Source organism: Anas platyrhynchos, chromosome 1 (assembly GCF_047663525.1).
Source record: "Anas platyrhynchos isolate ZD024472 breed Pekin duck chromosome 1, IASCAAS_PekinDuck_T2T, whole genome shotgun sequence".
NCBI classification, from domain to species: domain Eukaryota; kingdom Metazoa; phylum Chordata; class Aves; order Anseriformes; family Anatidae; genus Anas; species Anas platyrhynchos.
Genome location: NC_092587.1, coordinates 61,188,542 through 61,205,478, shown reverse-complemented (window position 1 = coordinate 61,205,478; position 16,937 = coordinate 61,188,542). Strand labels below are relative to the sequence as shown.

At 37.4% G+C, this 16,937-nt stretch overlaps 1 protein-coding gene across 9 annotated transcripts in view; it reads left to right on the top strand.

Annotated features, from left to right (window-relative positions):
• Positions 1–16,937, top strand: part of CHRM2 (cholinergic receptor muscarinic 2) — a 110,406-nt gene that overhangs the window by 69,541 nt on the left and 23,928 nt on the right. For 3 of the 9 annotated variants that reach the window (XM_072039098.1, XM_072039080.1, XM_072039076.1), the window contains exon 2: positions 14,234–14,354. The exons of the other annotated variants lie outside the window; for them this stretch is intronic. The gene's annotated coding sequence lies outside the window, so the exon portion shown is untranslated. The remainder of the gene's footprint in view (positions 1–14,233; positions 14,355–16,937) is intronic. 9 annotated transcript variants of the gene reach the window in all.

The window sequence follows — 16,937 nt, the reverse complement described above, 5'->3', positions numbered from 1 at the left end:
TATCTGTTTTAGAATTTGAGATTAAACAGATGACTTGATTTGGGTTTCTGAAATACATTATCCAGAAAGGTTTATTGACCTTTCTAGAACTAGACACTTGTTTAAATACTAAAAATCAAGGCATTTTTTCTTCATGTCAAAAGACTGAACAGGTCAAAGTCACTTCGCTTCTTATTGAAATAGACACTAAGTTGTCACCACAGCTGCCATCACTGTGTTCACTGACCTCTTGCCTCAGTTTGACTCAGAGTGAGAAATTGAGCAACTGCTTTCATAGAAATTTCTACTGTTATCCTCTACAGCATTGCCTTGAATTTTTCTCATTTGTTTGTTCCCCTGCCCCTCACAAAACACACAAATATACCTTTCTCCCTCCCTGGTGTAACTTACTACACTAATAGAATACCAGTAAATTTACACTGCTCTCTTAAGCAGCAGTTAAAGCTCATTTTCCCATATCTACCTTCAACTATGGCACCACTGCACACTGTTTGGATTATATTATAGTTTTTATTCCCTACCCTTAGTCCCTCTGCTACTGCTCTAGCATCTCAAACAAGTGATGCATGGCAGCCTGACATGCCAAGGCAATGTGTTTGAGGAACATCCAGTTGCAGTTGTCTCCTCCATAGCAACAAAACAAAAAGTTGGGTGAATAAATTACAGGGGAACCCTTGCAGTTTTATGACACAGTTTATTTGCCATGAGCTGGTCTCTCTATCCCCAAGAGACCATGAGTGCATGCAGATATGATTTGCAAGCCAGCACAAGACAGCATTAGAGAAATGACACTTGCAGCTGAACATAATAAAAAGCATTTCACAAGGGAGGCTGGCTGGTCAGTGTCATTGCCATATTGTTTACACCATTCATTTCAAAGTATTTATAACATACTTGATTGACTGTCAGTTTCTTCCAGATGATGTTGCACAATAAGTCGTTGAAGGAAGATGAGACAAAGATGAGAGCCTGAAATGCTCCCTAGGATACAACTGGATAGCAAAGACTAAATGACATAGTCTGGGGCCCCCAGAACAAGAAGGATGTAAACCAGGTCCAGAAGAGGGCCTGGATGGAGTTGATCAGAGGGCTGGAGCGCCTTTTCTATGAAGAAAGGCTGAGAGATCTGGGGATGTTCAGTCTGAAGAAGTGGAGGTTCGGGGGAGACCTCATTGAAGCCTTTCAATACTTAAAGGGGGGTTATAAAAAGGATGAAGAGAAACTTTTTGCTCATGCAGAAAATGATAGGACAAGGGGAATTGGTTTTAAAGTAAAAGAGGGGAGATTTAGATTACATGTTAAGAGGAAATTCTTCACTCATATGTGCTTCACTCCAGTGAGGCACTGGAACAGGTTTCTAAGAGAAGTTGTGGCTGCCCCATCCCTGGAGGTGTTAAAGGCCAGGTTGTATGAGGTCCTAGGCAACCTGATCTAGTGGGTGGCATCTATCTCCATTGCAGGGTTGTTGGAACTAGGTGATTTTTAAGGTCCCTTCCAACCCAAGCCATTCTACCATTCTGTAATTATTTTTCTGGCATGGTGGGGATTCATGCTTCACATCTTCAGACACCTAGCTGAGGTCCTTGGGTTAGAACCCTAAGAGAGAGGAGATAAAGGCTTTAGGGTGTTAATTGAGAGCTCTGAAGTACAAATCTCTGTGAAAGGACCTCTTTATCTTTATACATTATAAAACTGAAGATTAGGTTGCTAAGTTAGGTACCACTACCGAACTCAGCCAGTCTAGTTATGAAACCTCTCTCTTCCATCCTTCTGTTGTTCTCCAGTAATTAACCAGTAACTGTTGCTAGCAGACAGATATTGAACTGTGTACTGACATATCTAGGCTTGTGTTCCTCTGTCATGATTACATTCCACATGCATAGCTTTTATTTCTATCTATGGGCAAGGACTTTTTCCGGATTTCTCTTCACTTTAACTTCCAAATTTCCTTACTCTTTATTTCTTTATTTCTTATAATTTATTTTCATTATCCCAGAGTAGAGAACCCTGGGTTGGTTCATGAAACATCACAAAAGGAGACTGTTCATTTCTCACCCTTCACAAGTTTGAAAATATCCATAAGGCAGTTATCATCACTGTTACCTTCAATGCAGAAGTGATTTTAAAGGGTAAAGGTAGTAGGCTTAGTTATGCTTCCCAACAGAAAGGAAATCTCTAAGTTGACATACATCACACATCTCACTTGCAATGTCCTGCCATATATGTTCCCCTCTTGCGCATAGTATATCATCATCAGTGTTGCCATGAAATTAGAAACTGTGGTGGCTGGTGATCCAGTTTCTATCTTTTTCCCTTGCTTCATTGAGTTTCTGATGCATTTTATGTTCCTTCTGAAGCTGCACTTACACCAGATCCTTTTAACCAAAACAAAGTAGTCTCTGTCACACAGTCATGTGAGGCTACTAGAAAGGTATCTGGATGAGGTAAAGGTGTGAGTTTCTCCATTTAAGATGTACGTTAACCTGATATTCTGCTATTTCTTGTATTTATAACAGTGTTAAGGAATGAAATAATCCAAGTGTTTAAAAAAAAAAAAAAAAAAAAAGATTTTAAAACAAAAGTGCAATAAGTTTTTTTCCATGCAGAAATCAAATATTTTTTGAACATGTGAACATGTAACACGAAGTGAAAGAGCACTTTGATAAGGCAACCTGTTTAAAATCCTTCTGACATATTAAGTAGTAGATAACATGAGAAGTAGACAGTGGATTTGTTGAGGAATTTCAGTCGGTAGACTCCCAGCACAGTCTGGTAGACTGGCAAGCAATAACAGGAGAGCAAGGAATGGTAGAGCCCTGGCTCATACAATACCTGAAAGGCTTGCAGAGGTGGAAGGAGGAAATAGCCTAATGGTTTTCTACCAGGCATTTTTTATTTGATGCGACAAAGATCTAAGTGAGTGGGTCAGTGATCAGAGAACACTACTTGCACTGCTGAATGCTGCAGCCATGTGCTTGCAGATAATGGAGGGTTGCAGGTAATAGATTCCCTCTGGTGCCTCAGTTTACTTGTTTCAGTAACAGGTAGAAAAACTGAAAAGAACTGGTATGATGTGAAAGTTCAACAAATATAAGGCACAAGTATCATTTTGAAAATAAATAAATAAATAAATAAGCTGCCTTAGTTCTTTGGAATTAGTTCATTAGTTAATTATGGAGGACTGGAACTAGAGACACGGCATCTATCAGTTACAAGAGACAGACAGGAGTTCTTGGTTTTAGGGTCTTTTTGCTGGACTCAGAGAGCTCTTCAGAATGTTTGTACAAATATTTGCAGAAATAGTAGATAAATGCAAGGAAAACTCTCTGAAACCAGAGAACACTAACTATGTGATAAGACAATTCTTAAACATCTTTTAACCACCACGGTAATTCAGGTCTCAGAACTGTCCTTTTAATTTCCTGAATGTCTACAAAATTGGAAGCAGAGACTGAGAGGAAAGGCAAATATCATGCAGAATGTGTTTCAAAAGTTTGCTCCAGAAGGAAAGATTTTTCTTGTGAGTAGAAAAAATGGCCATGAGAAAGAAAAAAAAAAAAAAAAAACCTACTTTGAAAGCAGCCCTGTGGAGTCTTCAAATGCTAAATACGTTTTCTTTGCTAATCTCCAGGGAGGATAGCAAATGACAGAACAGAGAGTCAGTGCACAGCTTACTGGGTACAAATGATGGAACATACTGCAGTTTGCATAAAACAATCTTTAGGGAAGCAAATGTGTTTAGAATATTTTCAGTAGTTATTTCAAATGTCATCAGAGGACCAGTTATGAAAATGGATGAATTAATGAGTTAGAATGTATAGACATTCATGGGAGTTTTTCCATAACTGTGTTCCCTGCTAGATCTTTTGAAGCAAAAGAGAGGTGTTAATGATGACACAGTCTAGCTGGTATCTGTGTTAAAAACTACTAACCCAGTGTTGTCAAAACATATTATAATTGATCAAGAAAAGTAGAAATTCCTTGCAATATTTTTGTTCTCCTTCTGTGTGGCTCATTATGCTTCGCAATATCTTTTCTAAAAGACAGCAAATGTTGTGAATGAGTAATGATGAGAAGTTAGGTCCTGATAGTCTCTACCATGCAAGCATCATACTGGATATAGACCTAGAGTTTTGTTACATAAATACCAGCTATTGTCCCAGTACTAGTTCCAGTATACCTAAATTTTGCTCCCTTGGGTTTGCTCTGTTCCTCAGTATAAACATATTGGAAACCTGCATAGCACAATGTCACTGTGTCTGTCTACATATAGACTGCTTTAAGGATGTGAAAGTAGCTTTGATTCCAGAAATACTTAATTTATTTAATTGACTGTACTATCTTGATAATAATAACATAATTTAGGGGGTTGGGATTAACATTTTTATTATTTTTATTTTATTGTATTTTAAGGGAAAGACTTAAACATTTGTTTATCTGTGCAAGTATCATCCACTACCCTTTCTATAATCAAAAATAACAGCATACCCTGCTAGCTGTACGAACTAGCCATAAACAAATAACATCGTTTTAAAATCTAGTTTAAAGCTTTTTCTCACTCTTTACTTTCTTCCCTACCTGTTTCTTCTGCTATATGTAACATAACATCTCTAGCTTTCAGCTCTGCTTTACTGCACTATTTCTTGGTTTTGTTTTGTTTTGTTTTGTTTTCATTTCTTTGTCTTCTATTATATTCCTACTTTGGTTCTTCTGTCATCTAGCATATTCCTTACCATTTCTTTATTCTGTTCACGCCAAGATTACCACTCTTTACCTCTTTACCATAACTTTGCTCCTCTCCTCCAGAAAGTTCAGGCTCCTTACTGCATATCTGGCACTAAATCATCCCAAACTTCTCTCTGCCCTACAGAAACACAATCATTCTTCATACTCTTTCCATCAGGTTCCTGTCTTCATCTTTTATGCTATTCTTTCATCACCAGTGGCTGCTTGACACATACACTATGCATAGCAGCTGAAAACTTAACTTTGTCAGGAAGGCAGTGGAGGAATACTTCATAAAAACATTGGTTAAAAAAAAAAAAAAAAAAAAAAAAAAAGATTTCAGTATACACCAGACCATTCCAAACAAATATAATTTATGATCAAACATTTCAGTGATAAAAGTACAGAGGCAAGCCAGGTAAAATGATCACATGATGATCACATGATGCTTTCCTATGAAAGAAAGTCACCAGTGCAAGCTGTCATTCTAGATAACACTTAAGGTTATAGAAAGATATTTTATCCCACAGCACATGCCCTGCAGAGGCCACTTTCTCAAAATAAATGAGATCTGGTAAATCCAAAATCAAGATTTCAAGGTGTTAAATCTATAAGCCCCTTCTGGGGTGTGGAAGTGTATGACAAGATTCATTTACACTGTGGGTGGTGAAGGGTGGTGGTTACCCTTGCATGTTTCTGTCTACGTATGGATAGGTGCAGTTCCTCTAGAGGCAATGATCTTTACCTTTCTTCAGGACCAGAATAGCAAAACATTATAGTTTCTTATCTGGAACATTCAAATCAAAATTTATACAATTGTTGTACCTTAGTGTTTGTTTGTTTGTTTTTATTCTTCATATGAATATCTCAGGCAATTTCAAAAGTATTTAGTGAAATATAAGATTTATTTAAATACATATTAGTGATTTTGACAAAGGATGAAAGTGCAGTGGAAAAGCTTTAAGAATAAACTACATTTTAAAATACCTGTACAACATATAGAATTAGCTGTGAATACACAATTAAAATAAAAAAGATTTAAATCTTTGTTTTCATCATTGCTATGTTATGGAGGATTCATTAAAAAAAAAAAAAGTATTGAAAAGTCTTGCATAAAGTAATGAGGTAAATTGTCTTCTGGATGAGTCATGAGCTGACCTCTTAAAACACTGTCAGAGATGTGTTTTCATCGGGTAGAAAAATCTTCTCTGGGTTTGCAAGTGTCTGTTATTACAATTATATTCAAATGTCTCCTCAAAATTAAAACTTAATAATTAACTAGCCTTCTTCTGCAAATACACAAAATTAATCTTTTCTTGCTATTCAGAAAAAGCTGAAAGCAAATATTGTTTGCTAGTTCTACAGTTTAAAGATGAATTAAAATATTAAGAAGAGAATTAAACAAACAACACAGTTATGTGGTAAAAGTCTTCATTTAGAATCTGATTAGAAAAACTAGGATAATTTTCCTGTCTTTTTTTTTTTTTTTTTTTTTACCCAAATTGCCTTCCCTCTGATGCCCTTCCTCAATGCTTTTTTACTGAATGAAAATGTCCCAGAACACGTCCATTTTACACTTTTATAGATACTATATGTTACACAGGTCCTTTGGGGCAGTCTGAAATGTGATTCTGATCATATGCAGATCCACTGATGACACGAGGTTTATTTTTAAGCTTAAGACCAGATATTATTGAATTATACATGTATCTGAAAATGTATGTAATCATTCAATGGTGCTTACAGAAATGCTTAAGCAGAATAGATATCTAACACATAGAAAAGCTGAGAGATACTAGAATCTAGCTCTGGTACAGGCTGGAAGTTCATTTTTAAAAACTAGACTTGTGAGGCTCTATCTTCCAGTAAATTTATCAAACACTTTGTGTGACTGGCCTAATTTTGCCCTGACAGGGAGAAAAGAGACAACTCTGCAGCAACCCTCTCTGCAGGGGACTGAATTCCCCTTGTGGTGATTCACTGGGAATTAAATTGAGGCAGAAGTTACAAAGCTGCATATTGGATAAGAATACGAGGGTGTTTAAAGAAGCTACAGTGAAGAACAACAACTTTACAATCCATTTATCAAAGTGCCTGTGTCTCTCATTTCACAGTAGGTGAGGCACTAGTATGTAAGGATTGAAGAGATTATGGAGATGGAAGTAGGGGGCTTCTTGGTTTTTGTTGCCATGTAGGGAAAACATTGCAAATCTGTCAGGCTCTTGCCAGTTCTTGTTATTACAAGTGAAGCTCAACACTTCCTTATTTACTGTTTCACTGAACATAGCAGTATGGAATGAGGGCTCACTTACCTTTCACTCATAAAGGTGAAGGAGAAGTAGAATGATAAGCATGAATCACTTCTTATTTAACAGTCTTACTTGAGCCAGTTCTGCCAGACTCACACCAACTTCATTGTATCATTTCAAGGCTTTGATCCAGGTTTTAGCTCAGCTCCACTGCGTTAAATGAATCCTCTTACCTTCCCTCACTCCTTTCTCAAACCCTGCTTTTTCCTTTATCTTTGAGTATTTTTGTCCTCCCTTAGTAAAAGTTATGTATGCCTACATAAGCAGGCATGGTAATGCCTACCATAAGAGATGTGTCCTAAAATCTCACCAGATCTCAGCAAGCAGAGGCTTTGTGTATCAATAGGAAAGCCCATTTCACTAGATGTCAAGCCTGAAAAGAGACAAACAAAGAGTGAACATACCTCCCACTCCATCCAGTACCTTCAACTGTGGCATGCCATGAAGTTCTAGTGTCTTGAAGACCTCTTCTGCCTGGCACTGTGCAGTTCTGAGTGAGAAACCACCCAGGCCCTGTAGATCTTTCAAGTCTGAATTGCAAGAGAAACTTAGAGTGGGGGATAAAGATAAAATGGACAAAAGGAGGAATGAAATGGAGAAGCTGCTTGCCATAGACATTAGTATTCAGGTGCCTGAGGTGACTTTGGTTTTAGAGGTGATGTGCTGAACCAACAGGGACAGAAACTAATTCCAGACAAGTTTAACCTGTCTTTGTTTTTGTTTCAAAATCCTTGTTCCTTCAAAGCTTTATGTCATTGTAGTCAATGCCTTCTAATCATCATCCCTTCTAATATAGTGGTTCTGTCCTGACACCCTGCAAGTTCTTTCATTCTGAAGTATTTTACAGGTTATATTTCTGTAAAAAAAAAAAAAAAAAAAAAAAAAAAAGTTCTAATCTGCCCTTGGTGTAACTAGAGCTGAACTAATTATGGAGGTATCTATTCCCTGAACGTCTGTAACATTTTTGGACTACAATATAAATTGAGTGAATCTGTATACCCTCTTCCAATTTGTTGATGGATAAAAATCGGAAGAATCATGTTAACAGTTGAGATGATAATACAAGAAGTCTGGCTCCTTTCCTGCAAGCCTCCGTGGCTGAGCTGTATGTGACCAACCTCAATGGTTCTGTGATGAGCCTTTGCACTGGAAAATACATCTAAGCTAAATGATCATTGCAGAGTGCATTCATGTCAAGGCCATTATACTTAGAGAGGAAACAGCTGGTCCTTCAAGGCTTGTATGTTTGGGGCCAGAGATGGACAGCTGTCATTGCTACTGATAAAAGTAATTTGGAAGGGAGGGAAAAGATACACATAATATAATAGAGATGGAGAGGGTTGGCTGTTTGATTCTATTCACCAGTATTCTGTAAGCCCATTAGGCCTGTTAAATGAGTCATTTCTGTAGTTTATACATAAGCTAGTGCTTGTTTGGAAGACAGTGCAGAGTTCAGAAACTTCCCATTTGCTTTATTACAACATGTATGTTAACTTGCAGTAGGGCAAGGAAAGAAAAAAAGGGCTAAGGGCAAGTGTAGGGTCTGTTGCACCTGTGCTTAAAGACAATTTACTTTAATGTGAGCTGTTGTACCTGAGGAGTTACTCTTGTGGCTGAGGATCACCAGCATAAGGATTCACTGCCATTGTAGATATCCCACTCATATGGTGTCTTGCACCAGGAAAATTCTGGAAGTGAGGCAGATCTGTGAGTCTGATCTGTGCTCCTTAAAATCACCCTCCATAGGCCTTTATATCCATCCTGAGGGTCTCTTTCTTTCAGACTGGTTGCACTAGGCAACTGGTAATCAACAACAGGTCAGAGATAAGGAAATCAGGACAAGTAGACACTGTTTCTGATTCTGTGATCTATCTGTTATCTTCAGCTCCTAGGAATTAGCATATATCCTGCAATGGAGGCTAAAGGCTGGTAAGTACCTCTGAGAAAACCCTGGAACAGTTAGAGTGCAGCTCCAATACTATGGGAGCCTTGATTTTTATGTCCCCTCTGAGTAAGAAGCCAAGGATCTGCATTATGCTGATTCATTTTTACTCTGTAGCATGTTTTTGTCAGATTCCTAGACTGTTTTATGTACAATCATGTGGGTTGCATTTGTATTATCTGACTCCATATTAAATAAGACAAAATGTGTTCCTGCTTCCCTGACTCATTGTACCTGTGAGCTTCATAGCATATCTTAGAATCACATAACTACAGAGGCAATAATTCAGGTGGAAGAAGCATCTAGAGATCTCCACTTCCTACTTCCTGCTCAAAGCAAAGTCAGTGACACACTCAGCCCAGGATGCTCAGGATTTTACCCATTTAAGCTTGAAAAACTCCAGAGATTAGGCTGTACATCTCAAGGCAACTTGGTACACTGCTTTACTGTCCTCATGATGAAAGAATTTCTCCTTAAATCCCATTAAAACCTTATCCCAATTTCTCATTATCCCACCATGCACCACTGTAAAAAGTCTGGCCCCATCTTTTCAGTAACTTTCCTGTAGGTACTGGCAGGCTTCTATCAGGTTACCCTAAAGCCATCTCTCCTCTATGCTGAACAAGCCCCTTAACATTCCCTCATGTGCTGTGCTCTTCAGGATATCAAATGGTATATCCTCCATTCCTGATTTTAACCTACCTATGGCTTGCTCTCAAATTACTTTCTAAGATGCATCTCCCACAGGACAAAAACATTTTTGGACTAGACATCTCTGCTAGATGCAGAGCAAAGCACAGCTGCCCCTGGGAATATTACATTACCTCTGCTGCTTTGTATGGGTTCAGTGACTGAAGTGTAAGACCCAATCTCCAATCCATCAAGTGTCTTAGAAATTTCCTGTAGTCTCCATTTATTTTGAGTAAAACATATATACCACTGCCTTGTGTCTTTCCTTTTACACAGAGAGGACTTTAATTAGTGCCCTTTGTGTTAAACTATTAGAAGTGGCCACCTGTGGTATCTTGAAGTTATTCATATTTTTAAGTGTTTTTTTTAAACATCAGGTCTATGCCACCCAGAGATTTTCCAGCAGGGAAAGAATATTTAGTTGCCTGGCAGCTTTTCCATTACTTTACACCACAGGGGTAGCATAAAGGAACACAAGAAAAGTCAGAATCTGTTTCTACTACAGGGAATATTATTTCTCCTTTTTTTTTTTTGGGGGGGGGGGAGGGGGAGGAGGGAGGTGAGGGAGTTCAGAATATTTTCCTGTTATTTATTTGTTCTTTTGTCCAATTCACTCAGTATTTATTTATTTATTTATTTTAATTCAGAGAAACATTTACCCATGGTAGTTATGCAATTTTTCTCACTTCTGTTTGCAGTAAATGAGAAATTTCTATTTAATTCCAGTAGCTCTGATCCTTGCAGCTAATTCCTCAGTTTTAATTCCCAATTTATAAAAGCACGTCTGTTCTCCCTGTCTTCTCCATAGAACAGGTGAATTACAAAGATGGAATTTTATTCCTTAGTTGTTCTGCTGCTTATCACGTCTGTTCTTGTTATTATTATGTCCTTTGTTATGGTGTTTTTGCTATCCTCTGTCATTCACAAAATGCTTTTATCAGCTAAGGATTCTACGTTGCTTTATGACTTAAAATGATTATATACTTAGAGATCCATTTGACCATAAACAAACTGCAATTGCCAGCCAGGTGATCTGCAACAGGTGCTTAAAAGTGGGCAAGCATTGTCCAGTAAATACCCTTGAAAAAAAGAAGCCTACAAAGTAGACTGCATCTACAGCTCTGGGATACCCTGGAGCACATTGAGCCTCAACCCTCAACCCAGCCTTCTGCTTTGCAGTTTTGTTTTGCCTGAACTTATGTCTGACAACTTCTTGACAACAGTCACGGCCCTCAGTAGTTTTGTATGACCTTATGCTAAGGTGAGAAAGGGGAGTGCTATCTTTCGGAAGCAGGAAGCGCTTGGTTCAACACTATGAATGTTACAAAGAGTGTACTAGAGAAAGACTTTTCCCCTAACTAAGTGATGAACAGAAAACATGATCCCAGGGTAGTTTACAGTAAGGAACACAGGAATATAATTCTGGATCCAATAAAACAATGACCCCGAACTTATCCACAGATACCGATTCTGCTTTGTCCGTTTGTTTATTTTTTGGTAGAAAAATCCTGAACATACCAAGAGCAACAGAAGTTTTGCTATTGGCATGCGCAGCGGTTTTGACTTATTGATTTTTTCAGGGCAATATACCATGGGACTTCAGACTCTGAAACTGGTGTTTGGATGAGTAATGTAGCCTATACAGTAGACCCCTACTCTCAGCACTCTCCAAGGCAGGCTTTCATTGCCAATGTTGATGTGCAGAAATTCACAACTCACTTCACAAAACTTCTGTAGTATTCTCCTGTCAGCTGCTGTTTTCATAATCACCCTGATATTTAACTCATTCTTAAGAATACAAACTTGTACAAAAATAGCATGTTTGCAGATTAGATTAGGTGAATCTAATGCAAGCAAATACTGTGTATTTTTTTTCATGAAGAGAGCTTTGTTAGGTACAGACAGGACTCAGATTAATTCTCTGAATCTCAAAAATAAACAATACAGAGAAACAGACATCAGAGATGCTTCACACTCAACAAGTGTGCACTTTCTGATGGAAACACTGGTTATTGTTAATTAGCCAGTATAATTTGGAATACATTGGATTTGTTATCCTTTGTCTAATATTCACAATTCTGTCCAAATCCCCTTCTGTTCATTATGACAAGAAGACATATAAACAGTAAAACAATGCATCACAGATAAACTATATCAATAAATATATCAGTAGAGGACAAAAAGGAATTATAAAATTATAAAACTACAGCAGAATATAAATTTGCATTCCATACAAACACATGCACAGATAGACAGATCATACTTTTCAGGAATTGTGGGGTTTTGATTTTCTATCTTTGGCTGTAAAGGTTCTTCTTAAGAAAGCAGGAAAAATATTTGTTTTAATAGCTGTTATCTGTAACCACCTTTTGTATTTTCTGGGGCAGCTATGGCCACTATTGATGTTATAGCAGGTCTTTGAATAAAAAAATGGATAAGAGGAGATAGCCAAGAAAATAGAATAAGAAAAAAAATGACAAGGCTGTAAGAGGAAGGAAGGAAGGAAGGAAGGAAGGAAGGAAGGAAGGAAGGAAGGAAGGAAGGAAGGAAGGAAGGAAGGAAGGAAGGAAGGAAGGAAGGAAGGAAGGAAGGAAGGAAGGAAGGAAGGAAGGAAGGAAGGAAGGAAAGAATCTTCCCACCACGTGGGGAAAAATAAATAAATAAATAAATAATAATAACAATGACAATAACAACAGCACAAACAAACAAAAAAAATATATGCCAGAGATCTCTAACATCAGGATGCATTTGCTCTTTGTTCACAGATTTTCTACATGTGTCTTATGAGAGGAACAGGCACATGGGTATCTTCTGAATAGACAAGTCATGGATGTTTTTAAGAACTATAATTAAACTTGTAGTTTGAGACAAGTACATATGAAACTCTTTTGTAGGTTACATCTCTTTGTATACCTTTGCTATGACTTACAAGTTATGAACACTATTATTCTCTAATTGTTACTTCAGTAATAGCAAGAGACTTCAGACAGTGTAAGGAACTTGCTGTGCAAGGCACTGCCCAGCTGCACAAGAGACAATCCCAGCTGAAATTCACTCATAAATTCAGTGAAATTGCACAGTAGCTCATCATACCATGCTTGGTTCAAATTAAGGCATTAGAAGCTAGCAAGTACTAAAGAAAGCCACAGGACAGAAGGTGCCCATTGGCCCCAAAGATAATGACAAACCATGTTAATGTCAGGAGGGATGAGACCCAATCTTTGAAGTTCAATGAATGGAACACAGGAGCCTATCTGGTTAATGAGGTCCTTCCCCAAGGCTTCCTGTTGCAAAGTACACAGGGGTAAATCCACATTCTGAGAGATGTACTTAACTGCAGTCTCAAGAACTGAGCTGGCAAGGAAAGGCTGTGCCTGGGTGGAGATGGATGTTCATTTTTGGGTGATTTTCATGGAAACCAAGAGAGCTTCTGGGCCACAGATATCCCTGCAGGGTGCCTGCCAGAAACAGACTTTGTTAGTGATCCTGTTGGCCCTGGTGAGGGAGACAGAAAGGGTTTCTATAAATAAGGAAATTTCACCTGCAAGCACTTGCCTTGTATCACCAATGTCTCACTCTGAAGGAAACAGACCTATCAGAGTCAGAACACTGTTACCCACTCAAAGTGGTGAGGCCAAATCATGTGGGATGATTCTTTCATAGCTGACAAAAGCATTTAGAAATATACTCACAAACATTCAAAACACTTTTTAAACCTCAGTCCTGATTTTAAACTGCCTGGACAGGGGGAGACAAGCATAGCTTATTCACAACAATCTCTCATTCAAGTTTTCTTTTATGTTCTATATGAAAGAAAACTTTCATCTGTTTTTTCTCCCAGGAGACTTTCTACTTGCCTTTCTTGGGCCCCAAGGGGATGAAAGAGGTGAAGCCCCAAACAGCATGTCTTGGCTGTTCAGGAACAAGAAATGACACATTGCCGTGAGCGCTCTTGAGTTCATTGGCTTAAGACAGTCATATGTGCATATCCTAAATATGAACGGTTTATCTAAAATGAAGCACTAAGCTTCTTGTTATTCCTTATCATCAATACCTGTGTCAGCTTGATTATAAGCCCCAAACATTGCTTTCTGAGCTTCATTTGCAGAAAGTAAAATCTGAAACACCTCATCACTTCCTGTAGATGTCCTTGTAAAATAAAAGCTTTTGGCTCACCCATCCACATTTACTTTATAAGCTTGACTTTTATACTAACAATAGCAAACACGGGCAGATTAAACCACTTTCTGACCACAGGAGACTGCAAAACATAACTATGAAAAACAAACATTAGTATGAAAGCCATGAACTTTTCCTCCTTTTACTATGTTGCCGTTATTCCTAGCCAAATACCAATACACTCTTTGTATCAGAATACGTTGGATTGCTATTTACTTGTTCTCAGAAATCATCCTCGTTCCCAGTATTGAAAGAACAGAAGGTATCTCAATCTGTGGGCAACAGGGACATAAAAAATTCAATGGAATGCCTCAAACTCAAACTTCTATTTGAGTTTGAAGTCCATGTGTATTTATACAGGAATTTAAAGCATATTGGTTCTGTTTAGTTCAGGTCAAATTGCATCAGTTTCTCACTGTCTGGAGCACTGAGCCATTGATGTAGAGCATCAAACCACCTTCACCTGTGAAGACTATAAGGCAGCAAGGAGAGATTTTCCCAGGAAAAATGTAAGAGTTCAGTTCTCTTTGTCTTTTTGCCAAATCAGTAGTTGAAAATAATCACAAACTGTGTTGCCATGTTTCATTATAAACAGATTGTGTAAAAGTATGGGGCATAAATAAAGTAAATCACAAGACCCAACAGGAGTAGCTAGAAAAGACATTTATCTTGTTACCAGGAATAATAGTGTTATTTGGGAAAGCCATCTTTTGGGTGCTTGACCTTATTTGCACATGTAATATAATACAACTATGCTATCTTTGATCTAAATGGATTATGTATTTGTAATACCTACCATGAAGGTAATAAAAGAGAGAATTAATGCAGTTCTTTGTAATGTGTAAGTAAGGAATTGTGCTGTATTTTTCCACATCCCTTACCTTTTTTGTCCTTTGCCTGTTTCCAACTTCTGTGAATAAATGAGACATCTCTTGTGTGAAGTCTTAGAAACATAAGCAAGACCATTGGAGCAAATAAAGCAGCCATGGTACCAGTCTTTCTTTCCTTTCCATCTCAGCAGAGGGTTCCCAGGCCCCCAGGAATCATCTCATGCAGGAGTATGAGAATTAGGAAGACATGCATTTTTTTTACCTAGTTGTGCTGTCATTCTCCATTGATCACCTAACTAATGATGACAGTCAGCATGGACTGTAAGCTGGTAACATGAAGCAGGAAGTTGGACACCATTTTGATAAATATTGGATACTGTGTTGATAAATATTTCCTTGCCATCTATTCCTGTAAGGACCAACCTTATCACACAGTCAAGCCAATGCCATTTTCATGTTTCTGTTGCACCTGTTTTCAGAAACAGCAGACCCTCACAAAATCCCCCATGGAATAATAATAACAACAACAACAGTAACAATAATGATGATGATAGTAATAATAATAATGTTATATGTTCTTCCAAATATCTAAGAAACTGATATGACAATATAGAAAATGTACTGGCAACAGGTTATTAAGCTGGTATTAAGATGAGGTATTCAGATAATATATTGTATCTTATGCAGAATCCAAACTAAGTTACTTCCGGAGATTTCTTTTCTATTTGTCAAAACATTAATAACTGCATAGAATCAACTTTTACTTTAGATCTTTTTCTGGAATAATTATTTTCTCAGGACAATATAAAATAGCTACCAAGAGTTTTACTACTTGGCTTATTAAAATGGTCATCATTTAGATGAAAAATCACAATCTGCTAAGATTTGAATTGTTTATAATGTGTAGAGAGGTAAAGAAGAAAGCATACTTTGAATTACATGGTCTGAATTATGCAAACCTCAGACAATTAAGAAGAGAATAAATGATGCTGTCAATGGCATGGTGGGCTAAGTGGCATTTACTTAGGATGACCAGCATCATTATGAGTGGATACAAAATTATTATAGACGTCTGTAAAGAGAGATGACTGACATTTTAAAATGTTCATTTGTGAAATAGTAAATGTAAAGAAGCAGATAATTAAATTTAAAGGGCATTTTCTAACCATAGCATTAGAAAGCCTTGGAGGTTAAACATTAACCTGACTGTAAACCTCTCTATTACCTCTCCTTACAAACAAAAGTGTCTGTGTTTTAACCATTCAGTGTCATTCTGTGTATCAACCATTCAATATCATTGTATGGTATTTCTCAGACTAAAACACAAAGATCCCAAACTCATTAAAAATATATAAAAAATCTAATCCTAATGTATGTATGTTTTTTATATTGTCTGTCTTCCCCTTCCCCTATCTCTCCCCCCCCCAAAAAAAAAAAAAAAAAAAAAAATATATATATATATATATTATATTTATATATATATATATTCGAGATATTTCATGAAAGCTGAAAGCCATTTAGGACTTCATTTAAGTGAAGGACATTGGTATTACGGATAACAACTTGAAAATTTTGAAATTGACTGAATTAGAACTGAACATCATTTGCACCTAGAAATAGGAGGAAACATCATCTCTGAGATGTTGCCTAAAGACTGGAAAGACACCAACAACTCTCAGAGACTTTATTTACTTTATGAGTCCTGATGTGAAAAAGCCTGAGAGTCACTACCTTGGACATCATTCCAGCTTGTCCCAAGGAGCCTGCTTATACTATGAAAGTCACCTGCCTGCACTTTGACAAGCCACTTTAAGATGACTGCCTGTGGATTAGGATCACACAGTTTTCTCCCTGACTGTCAATTTTGTGTGTGTGTTCTTTGTCAAGTAAGAAGGAAAAAATAACCTACTGAGAAGCAGCTATACCAAAGTATCCTAAGCCTGTTATATCATGAACTGGAAAAAAATAAAATAAAATAAGGTGGGGGGTGACACAACACAATAGACATTCTTTCTCTTTTTTTCTCCAAACATTTCCTTTAGATGTCCCTTTGAAGTCACAGTCTTATCATGTGAGTAACTGAGAACAAGAAGCTGTGAAATGTGCCTTTGAGCCAAGCCATACACTTCTAAAAGATTACCACAAAGCATATATGACTGGGGTACCTGACATCTGCAAATCAGTGTGGTGTCACTGAGGCTTTGTTCAGTCTCAGACTCTTAGAGAAGCTGAGAAACAAAAATTTCTGTAAAGAAAAATTAG